Source organism: Martes martes (assembly GCF_963455335.1).
Source record: "Martes martes genome assembly, chromosome: 1".
Taxonomy (NCBI): domain Eukaryota; kingdom Metazoa; phylum Chordata; class Mammalia; order Carnivora; family Mustelidae; genus Martes; species Martes martes.
The window spans coordinates 158,270,923-158,286,505 of NC_137888.1; positions in this window are offsets into that span (position 1 = coordinate 158,270,923).

A 15,583-nucleotide genomic window follows, 5' to 3' on the forward strand; every position below is an offset into this window, starting at 1 on the left:
GTGCGTGTGTGTGTGTCTGCCTGTCTTTCATCTCTCATCTGTGTGTGTGTGTGTGTGTGTCTTTCATCTCTCATGTCTCTCTCCCTCTTTCGTCTCTCTCTCTCTCTCTCTCTCTCTCTCTCTCTTTCATCTTTCTCTTCCTGTCTCCCTGTGCTCACAGAGAAGAGGCCATGTGAAGACCCAGCAAGATGGTGGCCATCTACAATCCAGGAAGAGAGGTCTCACCAGAAACCAATCCTGTTGGCTTTAGCTTGACTTCAAGCTTGAACTTCAAGTTGTGAAGAAAGACCTGTGAGAAATAAATTTCTATTGTTCAAGGCACCTGGTCTTTAGTACTTTGTTGTGAAAGCCCAAGCTGATGAATGAAGGAAATTAATAATTTCACAAGCTGAGTTTAGGAAAGATATGAACCTTATTTTTCTCATCTGTAAAGTGATGTTAATATTAGTGCCTATCTCAAAGGGTTGAGGATGACAGGAAGCCATAGAGGAAGAGGACATGGAGGAAGCCATATATGTAAAGTCCTCAGCACAGTGCTTCAAATGTAGTGAGGGCTCAACCCATGTTTCCTGCTACTATGTTTATTGTTACTACTGAAATTCTGACAGGACAAATCCCAAGCAGGGGGCTGATTCCAGGCATGTGGATGGATCCCTGGAGGAGGTTTGGGACACAAGTTGGGCTTTACCCTGCCCACAACTTTCCTCACGTCTGTTCCAGCTTCCTGCTGTCACTCTGCCACTACAGCACCTATCCTGTGTTCCCAGCCAGTCCTTGTCTTCCCCAAATGGCCTTCAACTTGGTGGCAGCAGGCCCATTTCAAGATCTGCCCAGCCCCCCCATGGTCTCAGAGGCCCATGTGGTGGGCTGGCCAAGCCCTGACTGCCCTTCTGCACAGAGTTGAGGGGTGCAGCCCCACCCTACAGACTCACCCCACAAAATGACTCTGGAGTTTAGGGCCCTCATCCTCTTCCCACAACAAGCCCACCTGCTCCTGTACTGCCACTTGGCCATCCCCTCAGAGATTGCAGCGGGGTTGGCCTCCTTCCCAGTCCTGTCCCTGCAGAGGCTGCCCTCTGCAATGGCTCCCTTAGCCTCTGCTCAGGCTTGGCTTGTCCTCCCTTGGGAAATTCAAGTGCACACCCTTCAGCCTCCTTTCTCCCAACCCCCAGCACCTCTTAACTATGTCATTGTGCTATATCAGGTTGGATATTTTTGCTTCTCAGACTGAATTCCCCAAGGGAGGAGACTCTGTTCTCTGAACATATCCACTAGTACCTATCAGATGCTTGCTTTAAGTTGCTCCCTCCCAGCTCCCAGAAGTGATGACCTTGAGATGAGGATTCAAGTTCAAGTAGTTTATTTGACAGATCATCCCAGAAAACATTGGTGGGGGAAGCGAGGAGGTGAGGGAAGGAAAGGAGGGCAGCCGATAAAGTTTCATTACCAAGCAAGTTACCACTGTGGACATCCGGAGCTCAGTCCTGCTTGGACCCTTGGGAACCTCAGACATATCTTGAAGGGTGTGCAAATCCTAATTTCCCCCGAGTGTATGTGAGGACTACTTCCAAGGCACAATTTTGCACTGGCCCTTCAGGCCTGATGAACTGTCAGATAAGGTGAGCCAGTGGCACCCACAGGTAGAGAAAGACTTCCTGGGCACCACTGCTGGCCCACATTAAGAAATCGGGAAGGTGTGCCTGGGACTGGAGGGGGAACCCGAGTGGGGCAGCAGCAGGGACATCTGCAGCACCAGAAAGACATTTGTTGATTGCAGAATAAGTGAAAAGTTGCAGAGCTGGAGAGCAGAAGTCTGATTCCTGGCCACTTACTCTGGGTGAACATTATCGTCTGCACATCAGTGCCAACCCTCAGAGCAAGCCAGCGAGGGGAATGTCACCTGCCTTTTTTACGGCTGAGCAAAGTGGGGTCCCAAAGAGTTATTCCACTTGCTCAAGGTCACAGCCCCGAGAGACAGAGTCGGGATTCAAACTCTGTGCCAAAGGAATCTAAAGATGACCCTTCCGTTCCGTCAACCAGACTGCCTCTCTCAAACAAGCAAACAAGTGAATGAATGCATGAGCAAATGAGTGCTTTATAAGGGAGATGCTCTGATTCGTCTAGCGTCCTGGTTCAAAGATGACTGCTCCATGAACTAGCTGCTCTTAGCTATTAAATTTAAGATGTCAAATTTACACAGGAAATAGTAAAATTCCAAGGAATGAAATCTGGTCTGTAAAAATGATGAAGATAGTTCAAGACCCCTCAGGGCCTACCCCTCCCTGATCCCTGTCTGGCGTGCTGAGTAATTCGGGGCTGGTTTGGTACCCACCACTCCAGCCAGTCCATGCACACCCAAAGGTCATTCCTGTGCTTCACTCACATGGGGTGAAGTGGGCTATTGGTTTTGTTTGTCCTGCCAAATTAGTGACCCTATTCCAGAGCTCTGCAGGGAACCAATAGAGACTTGGTGACAGCAGGAAGAACCACATGGGCCTGGAGGTGGGACAGGACTACAGCAGTTCCCTCTGTTCTGGGCCCAGACCACCACACTTGCACCGAGAGCTGCCAGGAAGGAAGACAGCATCACTACTCAGAACCCACCTGCAATTCGCAAAAGCATAAATGTCAACAAAATTATTCATGCTGTAATGGAAATAGTACCTTGCACTTCACTAGGATTTTCCAATACATGCTCACATCTGTGCTTTCATAAAATCATTGTGACAGACTTGGGGGCAGGCAGAACAGGCATTACCATTCCCACTTTCCAGTGAGGAAACTGAGGCTTGACCACCAGGGAGTGTCTGGACATGCTGGCCTTACAATGGAAGGCATGATCATGCCTCTTTTAGAAAACTGCCCCACAGCAGACCTAGGAGTCTTCTCCACCCTGCAAATTACTTGACAGCAGATAATGGACTTATTGTCTTCATTAAGATTCATGCAAGGGGACTTACAGCACCCGGATAGGGGCATGGCATCAGGGTAAGCATCGGTGAAGCTGCTGGCTCTCCCTCCAAGTGGGAGTGCCAGAAGAAGCTAGGCCCACATGCAGGACCTTGCCAGCCTGGAGATGCAGGACGGAACAGCCCCACAGAGGTAGATAACACATTCAAAAGCTGCCTCCTCAGGTATTACAGACACTTAGAAACAACACCCAGGCTTCTGGGAAGACACTTCAAGGCCCCAGACCTCAGAAGGAGGACCTAAGGTCACTGAGTCTGTCACTAAAAATAGTTCCACAAGTTCTGTTGACTTCCCTTCGAAGAGCAGCTGGCAAAGGGGACAGTCACTCACCAGACATGAGAGCCTGAGGAAAGCCTGTCTCCTCATCTCTAAGATGCAGACTGTTTCCTACCAAAGGCCCAAGAGGCCCGGCGCTTTCCATGCCTGGAGGATAACCGTATATTAAAAAAATGAAGGAATGTTAAAACAGGCTTACAAAATTTGTGGTGCATTTTTCTTGTTATTATGTTCAATTAGCAAACATAGAGTCCATCATTAGTTTTTGATGAACTGTTCAATGATTCATTAGTTGTATATAACACCCAGTGCTCATCACCATATGTACTACATGTGCCCTCCTTCATACCCAGCACCCAGTTACCCCATCCCACTACCTCCCTCCGTTTCATAACCCTCAGTTTGTTTCCCAGAGTCCAGAGTCTCTCATGGTTACTCTTCCTCTCTGATTCCTTCGCATTCAGTTTTCCCTTCCTTCCCCTGTGGTCCTTCAAGCTATTTCTTATGTTCCACGTGACTGAAACCATATGATCATTGTCTTTCTCTGCTTGACTTATTTCACTTAGCATAGTCCCCTCCAGCTTCCATCCTTGTCGATGCAAATGGTAGGTATTCATTCTTTCTGATGGCTGAGTCGTATTCCTTTGTAGATAGGAACCACAGGTTTTTTATCCATTCTCCTGCTGAAGCACATCTCACCTCCTTCCACAGTTTGGTTATTGTGCACATTGCAGCTACGAACATCAAAATCATAGGATTCAAGTTTCAACTAACATCTTGGTTTTTTTTTGTTTTGTTTGCTTGGGTTTTTTTTGACAAATTACATCTCTAACTTTATTTTTTTAATTTAACTTTATTTTTTTTCAGAGTTCCAAGATTCATTGTTTATGCACCACACCCGGTGCTCCTTGCAATACGTGCCCTCCATAATACCCACCACCAGGCTCATCCAACCTCCCAACCTCCCTCCCTCCAAAACCCTCAGTTTGTTTCTCAGAGTCCAGATTCTATGATTCTCAGAGTCTCTGATTTTACCCATCTCACTTCTCCTCTCCAACTCCCAATGTCCTCTGTGTTATTCCTTATGTCCCACAAGTAAGTGAAACCATATGATCATTGACTCTCTCTGCTTGACTTATTTCACTCAGCATAATCTCCTCCAGTCATTTCCATGTTGATACAAGAGGTAGGTATTCATCCTTTCTGATGGAGACATACTTTTTCATTGCATATGTGGACCATATCTTCTTTATCCATTATCTGTTGATAGACACCTGGGTTCTTTCCATAGTTTGGCTATTATGGATATTGCTCCTATAAACACTCGGGTGCCTGTGCCCCTTTGGATCACTACATTTGTATCTTTAGGGTAAACACCCAGTAGTGCAATTTCTGGGTTGTAGGGTAGCTCTACTTTCAACTTCTTGAGGAACCTCCATACTGTTTTCCAGAGTGACTGCACCAGTTTGCATTTCCGCAACGGTGTAGGAGGGTTCCTCTTTCTCCACATCCTTACCAACATCCATCGTTTCCTGACTTGTTAGTTTTAGCCATACCTTACTGTGGTTTTGATTTGTATTTCCCTGATGCTCAGTGATGTTGAGCTCTTTTTCACGTGTCTGTTGGCCATTTGGACGTCTTCTTTGCAGAAATGTCTGTTCGTATCTTCTGCCCATTTCTGGATTGGATTATTTGTTCTTTGGGTGTTGAGTTTGGTAAGTTCTTTATAGATTTTGGATACTAGCCCTTTATCTGATATGTCATTTGCAAATATCTTCTCCCATGCAGACAGAGGCATTTCAAAAATGCATGTGAAAGCAGGCATAAGCAGAGTACCAGAGACAGAACACTAGGAAACAACACTGTACAGAAACCAACTTTCCACAGACACCTTATTTCATGAAGCTAGAAACATTGCCAGAAGTATGTGTCCACAATAAGGAACGTGCCCTCTACTCAACTCTGAGAAATAAGTGTGTGGAGAAGGTAACTATCAACAAACTTTTTTCACAAAGATAGAAAGGATTTCCCGTGTACATGTGGAAGCCTGAGGACAACGCCTTAGACCAAAAAATGAAACCGCGATGCCATCGGATATATTCCTCCCACTTCCCAGACCGGAACCCTCACCCTAGCCTCAACTATGCCCTTTCCTGTGCCCAAAACCGAGTTCTGAGGGCACAATCAATTGGAGTCAACTGACAGATGCCAGATTCATCAGTCAGGAACACAGAAGGAAGCCGTGCCACTTATAACTCCCAGATGCTGCTTGAGAACGGGATTCTAGTAAAACACCTGAACTCTGGCAACATTTGGAACATCCCCCTGAGGCCAAACCCCAAGCCTGAGCTTCACCCTAATACTAGTCCTCGCCTCAGGCCTCAAGTTAAGACTGCACTACAATTGAATTGGCCCCTAACATCTTCAGGATTCTAACCCTTATCCTGGGCCTGAATGTGACCCTGACCAAACCCAAACCCTGGTTGGGAGGGTCCAGTGGATTGTGGACACCTGGACAGTGCAAAGCCAGTCGAGCAAGAACAAAGAAGGAAACTGTGTAGATTGCAACTCCTGGGATGTTGCTGGACACCATGATTCTAGAGAAATCCTAAACCTCAGGAACACAAGAAGCAATTCCTGAGGCCAAATGGGAAGCTAGATCCTCACCCTAATGCTAGACCTTAACTCAACCTTCAGGGCATGACTCAGCCTTGCCACCACTAAGTGTCTACCATCTCCTGGATTCTCACCCAAACCCTAGGAATGGCTCTGAGCCTACTGCCACTCGAATGCTAACTCTGAGGAAAGATGGGATTTGGGACCAAAGACTGGTTCAGGACAAATCCAGCAAGAAAACAGGATCCAGCCATGCACCAGGCAACTGGTGCAGTGAAACAAAGAGCAGGATTCTAGGGAACACGTGACACTCATGCCCAGTAGGTGAGTAGACCCTGAGACCCCACCCAAATCCACAGTTCCACCTTAAAGCTCATTCAGGCCCCAAAGCAAGTCTCCACACTGCCTTCGGATTGACTCCAACCCTCTACCAGACCATAGCCCTAACACTAGTCCTGCCTGTAGAACAACCTACTGTGCCTGAACACTGGTTCTAAGGGCACAATGGATTTGGGTCACCTGGAAGATACCAGACTAATGGGGTCAGAAAGGAAAGGAAAGAAGGAAACAGTGTCATCACCAAGCCCCCAGATGTTGCTGGATGGGGAACATGATTTTAGCAAAAAACCTGAAACAACCACACTAACAGCATCGCGCCCTGAGGCCAAAGCCAAAGACCAAGCCTCACTCTAATGCTAACCCTCTCCTCAGCCCTCAGGATAAGACTCTGCATGGTCATTGAGTTTGACCCTAGCGTCTTCAGGACTGTAACCCTAACCCTGGCCCCAGCTGTGGCCCTGACCAGACCTAAAGCAGAGTTGGCAGGGTCCAATGGATTGTAAACACCTGGGAAGCACCAGGTCAATCAGGCAAGAACAAATTTGAAAACATGGAAATCTGGAACCCCTGGGATGTAGTTGGCCACCACAGTTGTAGTGAAAAGCCAAAACCTCAAGAACTCAGGGAGGCCAAATGGGAAGCTGGATACTCACGCTTCTGGTTTTTTGTCTTGTTTTATTTTGTTTTGTTTGGTTACACTAAGTCATGTATATTGTTTTTATTATTATGTTTAATTGAGAGCCAACATAGAGTTCATCTTTAGTTTTAGATGTAGTATTCAACGATTCATTAGTTGTGTATAACACTCAGAGCCCATCACGACACGTGGTCTCCTTAATAGCTGTCACCCGGTTACCCCGTTCCCCCACGCCCTCCCTTTTGTAACCTCCAGTTTGTTTTCTGGAATCCAGAGTATCCTGTGGTTTTTCTCCCTCTCTGATTTCTTCCCATTCAAGTTTCCCTCCTTTCCCCTATGATCCTCTGCCCTACGTCTTATTTTCCACATGTGAGTGAAATAATATAATTGTCTTTCTCTGACTGACTTACTTCATTCAGCATAGTACCCTCCAGTTCCATCCTTGTCAATGTAAATGGTAAGTATTCATCCTTTCTGATGACTGAGTAATATTCTGTTTTATATATGAACCACATCTTCTTTATCCAGTCATCTGTTGAAGGACATCTCGGCTCTTTCCATATTTTGGCTAAAGTGGACATTGCTGCTATGAACATTGGGGTGCAGGTGCCCCTCGGGTCACTATGTTTCTATCTTTGGATAAATACCTAGTAGTGCAATTGCTGGAACATAGGGTAGCTCTATTTTTTAACTTCTTGAGGAACTTCTATATTGTTTTACAGAGTCATCCCTTATCTATAAATACTCTGAAAGGGTTGTATGTACCCACTTTCCCAGAACCTCCTCTAATTCTCCCTGGGCTTTTGCCCTGTATCCTCCTCCAAAATAGTGCACTTCAAGGTTGCCAATAAACTCCTTGTTGACAAATTCAAGGGTCGGTCTTCAGTTCTCATCTTACACAGCATTTGACACCATTGATTAATGACTCCCTCTGCCTTAAAGGCCCTTTCTGAGCTTGGTGTCCAGGACACCTCTCACCCAGTTCTCCTCCTACCTCATTGGTCACTCATTCTCATTTGCCTTTGCTGGTTCCTCCCCATCTCTCCAATCTCAAAACACTGGCAATGTCCTAGGGCATATCCTTAGTCTGCACCCCTCCTCTATCTATACCTAGCCCTAGCTGAGCTAATCCAGGGTCATGTCCTACTTAAGGGCTTTCAATGGCAATGACGCCCCAATCCACATCTTCAGCCAGGATCTCTCTCCCTAATTCCACCTGTATAACTTGTCTATTTGGCATCTCTAAGTGGATGCTTAATAGGCGTTTCAAATTTTACACATCCAAAACAAGCCCACTCAACTTTCCTTGCCAACTTTCTTCTATGTCCTTTCCATCTCACTAAATTACACTTACATTCTTCAGTTGTGTAAGCAAAACATCTGGACATTATTCTCAAGTCTTTTCTTTCTGTCACACCTCATACCCAATCCATCAGCAAATATTATTAGTTCTCTTTCAAAAGGTGTCTAGAAAAATCAATCCCCATCATTTCCACCAATACTACCTCCTCCTCTCACCTAAATTAGAGAAACAGCTTTCTAATGGTGTCCTTGCTTCTATGCATGTCCTTATAGTCTAATTTCCACACTTAAACATTGATTCAGATACTACATTTCTTAAAGCTATATCTATCAGTAGGCTTTGGCTGTATAAAAAACCACCCCAAAACTGCATGGCTGGAAACAACATTCATTTATCTCATGATTCTGTGGGCCAATAATTCAGATTGAGCCCAGTGGAGTGGTCCACCTGCTGATCTCCTTTTGGACTTATGTATATGCCTGCAGTCAGCTGCTGACCATCTAGGTGGCTGTACCTCTGGGAATCAGCAATGCTGAACCGCATGTCTCTTAACTTCCACCAGGCTACCTCAAGCTTGTTCATAGGGTAGGGGTGGTTCAAAGCACAGAGGGAATGAAAGCTTCATGCATTCTTGAGGCCAAAGATTGGAGCTGGCACAACATCATATCTGTCACATCTTATCGGTCAAAGAAAGTCACAAGGCCAAGCAAATTCAAGAGATGGAGAAATAAACTTCATTTCTTGATAGACACAGTGAGCGGTTTACCTCATTCCCATTCCCTTCAGATCTCTGCTCAAATCCCACCTTATCAGAAAGATCTTTCCTGAGCACCCTATAAAATTAGTACCTCTCCCGTTCCACTCTTGCACAAAGACAGCATTCCCAATTCCCTCAGTGCTTTATTTTTCTCCAAATACTTACCACTACATGATATAGACCAGACTTGTTGTTGGTTTCCTGTTTTTTGCCAAATAGAATTTATGAAGCAGAAACTGCCTCTTGGAAAGTATTTGGCATATAGCAATTACTCGATATGTATTTGCAAAATAAAGAAATAGAAAAATGTCTGAATCAGCTATTGATTCAATATGCTGATGATAATGGTAATAGAATCAGCTGACATTGAGCACTGACATTGCACACAAACACGTGCTGAACACTTCAGATTCATTGTCTTCCAACACTCTCAATTACCGTGGGAAGTAAGGAGTGTGAAGATTCCATTTACAGATGTGAAAATCGGGCTCAGAGAGGTTATATATTTATCCAAAGTCACAGAGTTATTAAGTGATAGACTGAATATTTGAATATGGGTACATGAAAATGACCTTTCATTGTCAATGGAGGTGATTCTATTTTTCTTTAAACCATCCTTGTATTCCTAGAATGCACACAATTTGGTCATAATGAATCGTTCTCTATCAACAGAGAAATTCAATTTATGAGCATATCATTGTCAATTTTAACTATCTTTCCATTTGTGTGTTTGTTCCATTCATTTGGTTTTATGCTGTCTTTGTCAAGTTTGGACACTAGCAACATGACAGTTCTATAATTATAATTAGAAAACGTTCATCTTTTTCTATGCACTGGGACATAGATTTGAAAATTATCTATTTCCTAGCAGTTAAAGAAAAAAAACTCTTTCCTGGTCTGAGCTGAAAGTCTTTGTTGGGGTTAGTGATTAATACTGCCCCTGTTCCTCCGTTCATCCACTTCTTTTTTTTTTTAATTTTTAATTTCTTTTCAGCATAACAGTATTTATTGTTTTTGCACCACACCCAGTGCTCCATGCAATCCGTGCCCTCCCTAATACCCACCACCTGGTTCCGCCAACCTCCCACCCCCCCACCCCTTCAAAACCCTCAGGTTGTTTTACAGAGTCCATAGTCTCTCATGGTTCACCTCCCCTTCCAATTTCCCTCAACTCCCTTCTCCTCTCCATCTGCCCTTTTGCTCAATGTTATTTGTTATGCTCCACAAATAAGTGAAACCATATGATACTTGACTCTCTCTGCTCGACTTATTTCACTCAGCATAATCTCTTTCAGTCCCGTCCATGTTGCTATAAAAGTTGGGTATTCATCCTTTCTGATGGAGGCATAATACTCCATAGTGTATATGGACCACATCTTCCTTATCCATTCGTCTGTTGAAGGGCATCTTGGTTCTTTCCACAGTTTGGCGACCGTGGCCATTGCTGCTATAAACATTGGGGTACAGATGGCCCTTCTTTTCACTACATCTGTATCCTTGGGGTAAATACCCAGTAGTGCAATGGCAGGGTCATAGGGAAGCTCTATTTTTAATTTCTTGAGGAATCTCCACACTGTTTTCCAAAGTGGCTGCACCAACTTGCATTCCCACCAACAGTGTAAGAGGGTTCCCCATTCTCCACATCCTCTCCAACACACGTTGCTTCCTGTCTTGCTAATTTTGGCCATTCTAATTGGTGTAAGGTGGTATCTCAATGTGGCTTTAATTTGAATCTCCCTGATGGCTAGTGATGATGAACATTTTTTCATGTGTCTGATAGCCATTTGTATGTCTTCATTGGAGAAGTGTCTGTTCATATCTTCTGCCCATTTTTTAATATGATTGTCTGTTTTTTGTGTGTTGAGTTTGAGGAGTTCTTTATAGATCCTGGATATCAACCTTATTTTTTTTAATTAAATTTTTTATTTATTTTCAGCGTAACAGTATTCATTGTTTTTTCACCACACCCAGTGCTCCATGCAATCTGTGCCCTCCCTAATACCCATCACCTGGTTCCCCCAACCTCCCACCCCCCACCCCTTCAAAACCCTCAGGTTGTTTTTCAGAGTCCGTAGTCTCTCATGGTTCACCTCCCCTTTCAATTTCCCTCAACTCCCTTCTCCTCTCCATCTCCCCTTGTCCTCTATATTATTTGTTATGCTCCACAAATAAGTGAAACCATATGATACTTGACTCTCTCTGCTCGACTTATTTCACTCAGCATAATCTCTTCCAGTCCTGTCCATGTTGCTACAAAAGTTGGGTATTCGTCCTTTCTGATGGAGGCATCATACTCCATAGTGTATATGGACCACATCTTCCTTATCCATTCGTCCGTTGAAGGGCATCTTGGTGCTTTCCACAGTTTGGCGACCGTGGCCATTGCTGCTATAAACATTGGGGTACAGATGGCCCTTCTTTTCACTACCTCTGTATCCTTGGGGTAAATACACAGTAGTGCAATGGCAGGGTCATAGGGAAGCTCTATTTTTAATTTCCTGAGGAATCTCCACACTGTTCTCCAAAGTGGCTGCACCAGTTTGCATTCCCACCAACTGTGTAAGAGGGTTCCCCTTTCTCCACATCTTCTCCAACACACGTTGGACCCACACTAATTGCTAATTTTGGCCATTCTAACTGGTGTAAGGTGCTTTCTCAATGTGGTTTTGTTTTTTTTTTTGAGATTACTTTTCAACTTTATTGAGGTATAATTAACATATAAAATTGTAAAATATTTAAAGTGTACATTGTGATTATATTATATACATGTACATTAGAAGAGGATTCTTCTCATCTAGTTAATTGAAACACCTATCACTTTACATATTTACTTGTGTGTGAGAACATTTAAATTCAACTCTCTAAGCAAAATTCACTTATAAAGTGTTATCAACTATAGTCATCATGTTATACAATAGATCTTCAGACCTCTCCCTAATCCCTTCACCTCCCAGGCCCCCACAACCACTTTCTACTCTATTTTTAAATGAGTTTGATTTTCTTTTAGATTCCACATATAAGTGATACCATGCAGTATTTGTCTTTATCTATCTGAATTATATTATTTAGCATAATACTCTCAAGGTCTATTCATAGTGTCAGACATGGTATGATTTGAATCTCCCTGATGGCTAGTGATGATGAACATTTTTTCATGTGTCTGACAGCCATTTGTATGTCTTCATTGGAGAAGTGTCTGTTCATATCTTCTGCCCGTTTTTTAATATGATTGTCTGTTTTGTGTATGTTGAGTTTGAGGAGTTCTTTATAGATCCTGGATATCAACCTTTTGTCTGTACTGTCATTTGCAAATATCTTCTCCTATTCAGTGGGTTGCCTCTTTGTTTTGTTGACTGTTTCTTTTGCTGTGCAGAAGCTTTTGATCTTGATGAAGTCCCAAAAGTTCATCTTTGCCTTTGTTTCCTTCGCCTTTGGAGACATATCTTGAAAGAAGTTGCTGTGGCTGATATCAAAGAGGTTACTGCCTATGTTCTCCTCGAGGGTTCTGATGGATTCCTGTCTCACGTTGAGGTCTTTTATCCATTTCGAGTTTATCTTTGTGTACGGTGTAAGAGAATGGTCGAGTTTCATTCTTCTACATATAGCTGTCCAGTTTTCCCAGCACCATTTATTGAAGAGACTGTCTTTTTTCCACTGGATATTTGTTCCTGTTTTGTTGAAGATTATTTGACCATAGAGTTGAGGGTCCATATCTGGGCTCTCTACTCTGTTCCACTGGTCTGTCTGTTTTTATGCCAGTACCATGCTGTCTTGGTGATCACAACTTTGTAGTAAAGCTTGAAATCAGGTAACGTGATGCCGCCAGTTTTGTTTTTCTTTTTCAACATTTCCTTAGCAATTCGGGGTCTCTTCTGATTCCATACAAATTTTAGGATTATTTGCTCCAGCTCTTTGAAAAATACCGGTGGAATTTTGATTGGAATGGCATTAAAAGTATAGATTGCTCTAGGCAGTATAGACATTTTAACAATGCTTATTCTTCCGATCCAAGAGCATGGAATGGTCTTCCATCTTTTTGTGTCTTCTTCAATTTCTTTCATGAGTGTTCTGTAGTTCCTCAAGTACAGATTTTTAACCTCTTCGGTTAGGTTTATTCCGAGGTATCTTATGGTTCTTGGTGCTATAGTAAATGGAATCGATTCTCTAATTTGCCTTTCTGTATTTTCATTGTTAGTGTATAAGAAAGCCACTGATTTCTGGACATTGACTTTGTGTCCTGCCATGTTACTGAATTGCTGTATGAGTTCCAGAAGTTTGGGGGTGGAGTCTTTTGGGTTTTCCATATAAAGAATCATGTCATCTGCGAAGAGAGAGAGTTTGACTTCTTCCTTGCCAATTTGGATAACTTTTATTTCTCTTTGTTGTCTGATTGCTGTTGCTAGGACTTCTAATACTATGTTGAACAGGAGTGGTGAGAGTGGGCATCCTTGTCGTGTTCCTGATCTCAACGGGAAGGCCGCAAGCTTTTTACCATTGAGGATGATATTTGCTCTGGGTCTTTCATAGATACATTTGATGAAGTTCAGGAATGTTCCCTCTATCCCTGTACTTTGAAGCGTTTTAATCAGGAACGGATGCTGGATTTTGTTGAATGCTTTTTCTGCATCAACTGAGAGGACCATGTGGTTCTTCTCTCTTCTCTTATTGATTTGTTCTATCACATTAATTGAATTGTGAATGTTGAACCATCCTTGTAACCCAGGGATGAATCCCACCTGGTCATGGTGGATAATCTTTTTAATGTGCTGTTGGATCCTGTTTGCTAGGATCTTGTTGAGAATCTTAGCATCCATATTCATCAGGGATATTGGTCTGAAATTCTCCTTTTTGGTAGGGTCTTTGCCTGGTTTGGGGATCAGGATAATGCTGGCTTCATAAAAAGAGTCTGGACGTTTGCCTTCTGCTTCAATTTTTTGAAACAGCTTCAGGAGAATAGGTGTTATTTCTTCTTTGAAAGTTTGGTAGAATTCCCCAGGGAATCCGTTGCGTTCTGGGCTCTTGTTTTTTGGGAGGTTTTTGATCACTGCTTCAATCTCGTTACTAGATATCAGTTTATTCAGGTTGTCAATTTCTTCCTGGTTCAATTTTGGGAGTTTATAGTTTTCCAGGAATGCATCCATTTCATCTAGGTTGCTTAGCTTATTGGCATATAACTGTTGATAATAACTTCTGATGATTGTTTCTACTTCCTTGGTGTTAGTTGTGTTCTCTCCCTTTTCATTCATAATTTTATTAATTTGGGCTTTCTCTCTTTTCTTTTGGATTAGTGTGGCCAATGGTTTATCGATCTTATTGATTCTTTCAAAAAACCAGCTTCTAGTTTCATTGATACATTCTACTGTATCTCTGGTTTCTACCTCGTTGATCTCTGCTCTGATCTTGATTATTTCCCTTCTTACGTGTGGAGTTGGTTTGATTTTTTGTTGATTCTCCAGTTCTTTAAGGTGTAGAGACAGCTGGTGTATTCTGGATTTTTCAATTTTTTTGAGGGAGGCTTGGATGGCTATGTACTTCCCCCTTAGGACCGCCTTTGCTGTATCCCATAAGTTTTGGACCAAAGTGTCTTCATTCTCATTGGTTTCCATGAATTGTTTAAGGTCTTCTTTGATCTCCTGGTTGATCCAAGCATTCTTAAGCAAGGTGGTCTTTAGCTTCCAGGTGTTTGAGCTCCTTCTGAACTTTTCCTTGTGATTGAGCTCCAGTTTCAAAGCATCGTGATCTGAGAATATGCAGGGAATAATCTCAGTCTTTTGGTATCGGTTGAGCCCTGATTTGTGACCCAGTATGTGGTCTATTCTGGAGAAGGTTCCATGTGCACTTGAGAAGAATGAGTATTCTGTTGTTTTAGGGTGGAATGTTCTGTATGTATCTATGAGGTCCATCTGGTCCAATGTGTCATTCAATGCTCTTATTTCTTTATTGATTTTCTGTTTGGATCATCTGTCTATTACTGAGAGAGGCATGTTAAGATCTCCTACTATTAATGTATTCATCAGTATGACTCTATCTTGATTAATAGTTTTCTTATGTAATTGGCTGCTCCCATATTGGGGGCTGAGATATTTACAATTGTTAGATCATCTTGGTGGATAGTCCCTTTAAGAATGATGTAGTGTCCTTCTGTATCTCTGACTACCATCTTTAGTTTAAAATATAATTTATCTGATATGAGAATCGCTACCCCGGCCTTCTTTTGAGGCCCATTGGCATGAAAGATGCTTCTCCATCCCTTCACTTTCAGTCTGGGTGTATCTTTAGGTTCAAAATGGGTCTCTTGTAGACAACATATGGATGGGTCCTGTCATTTTATCCAATCTGCAACCCTGTGTCGTTTTATGGGCACATTTAGGCCATTCATATTGAGAGTGATTATTGAGAGATACGTTTTTATTGACATTGTGTTTTCTTTGAAGTCTTTCTTTCTGTCGATTGTCTCTATATTTCTGTTCAATGCTATTCTTAGGATTTTCCTCTTTTATAGAACCCCCCTTAATATTTCCTGCAGTGTCGGCTTGGTGGTTGCATAGTCTTTTAAGCCTTGCCGGTCTTGGAAACTCTTTATCTCTCCATCCATTTTGAATGCCAGTCTTGCTGGATAAAGTATTCTTGGCTGCATGTTCTTCTCATTTAGTGCCCTGAATATATCTTGCCAGCCCTTTCTGGC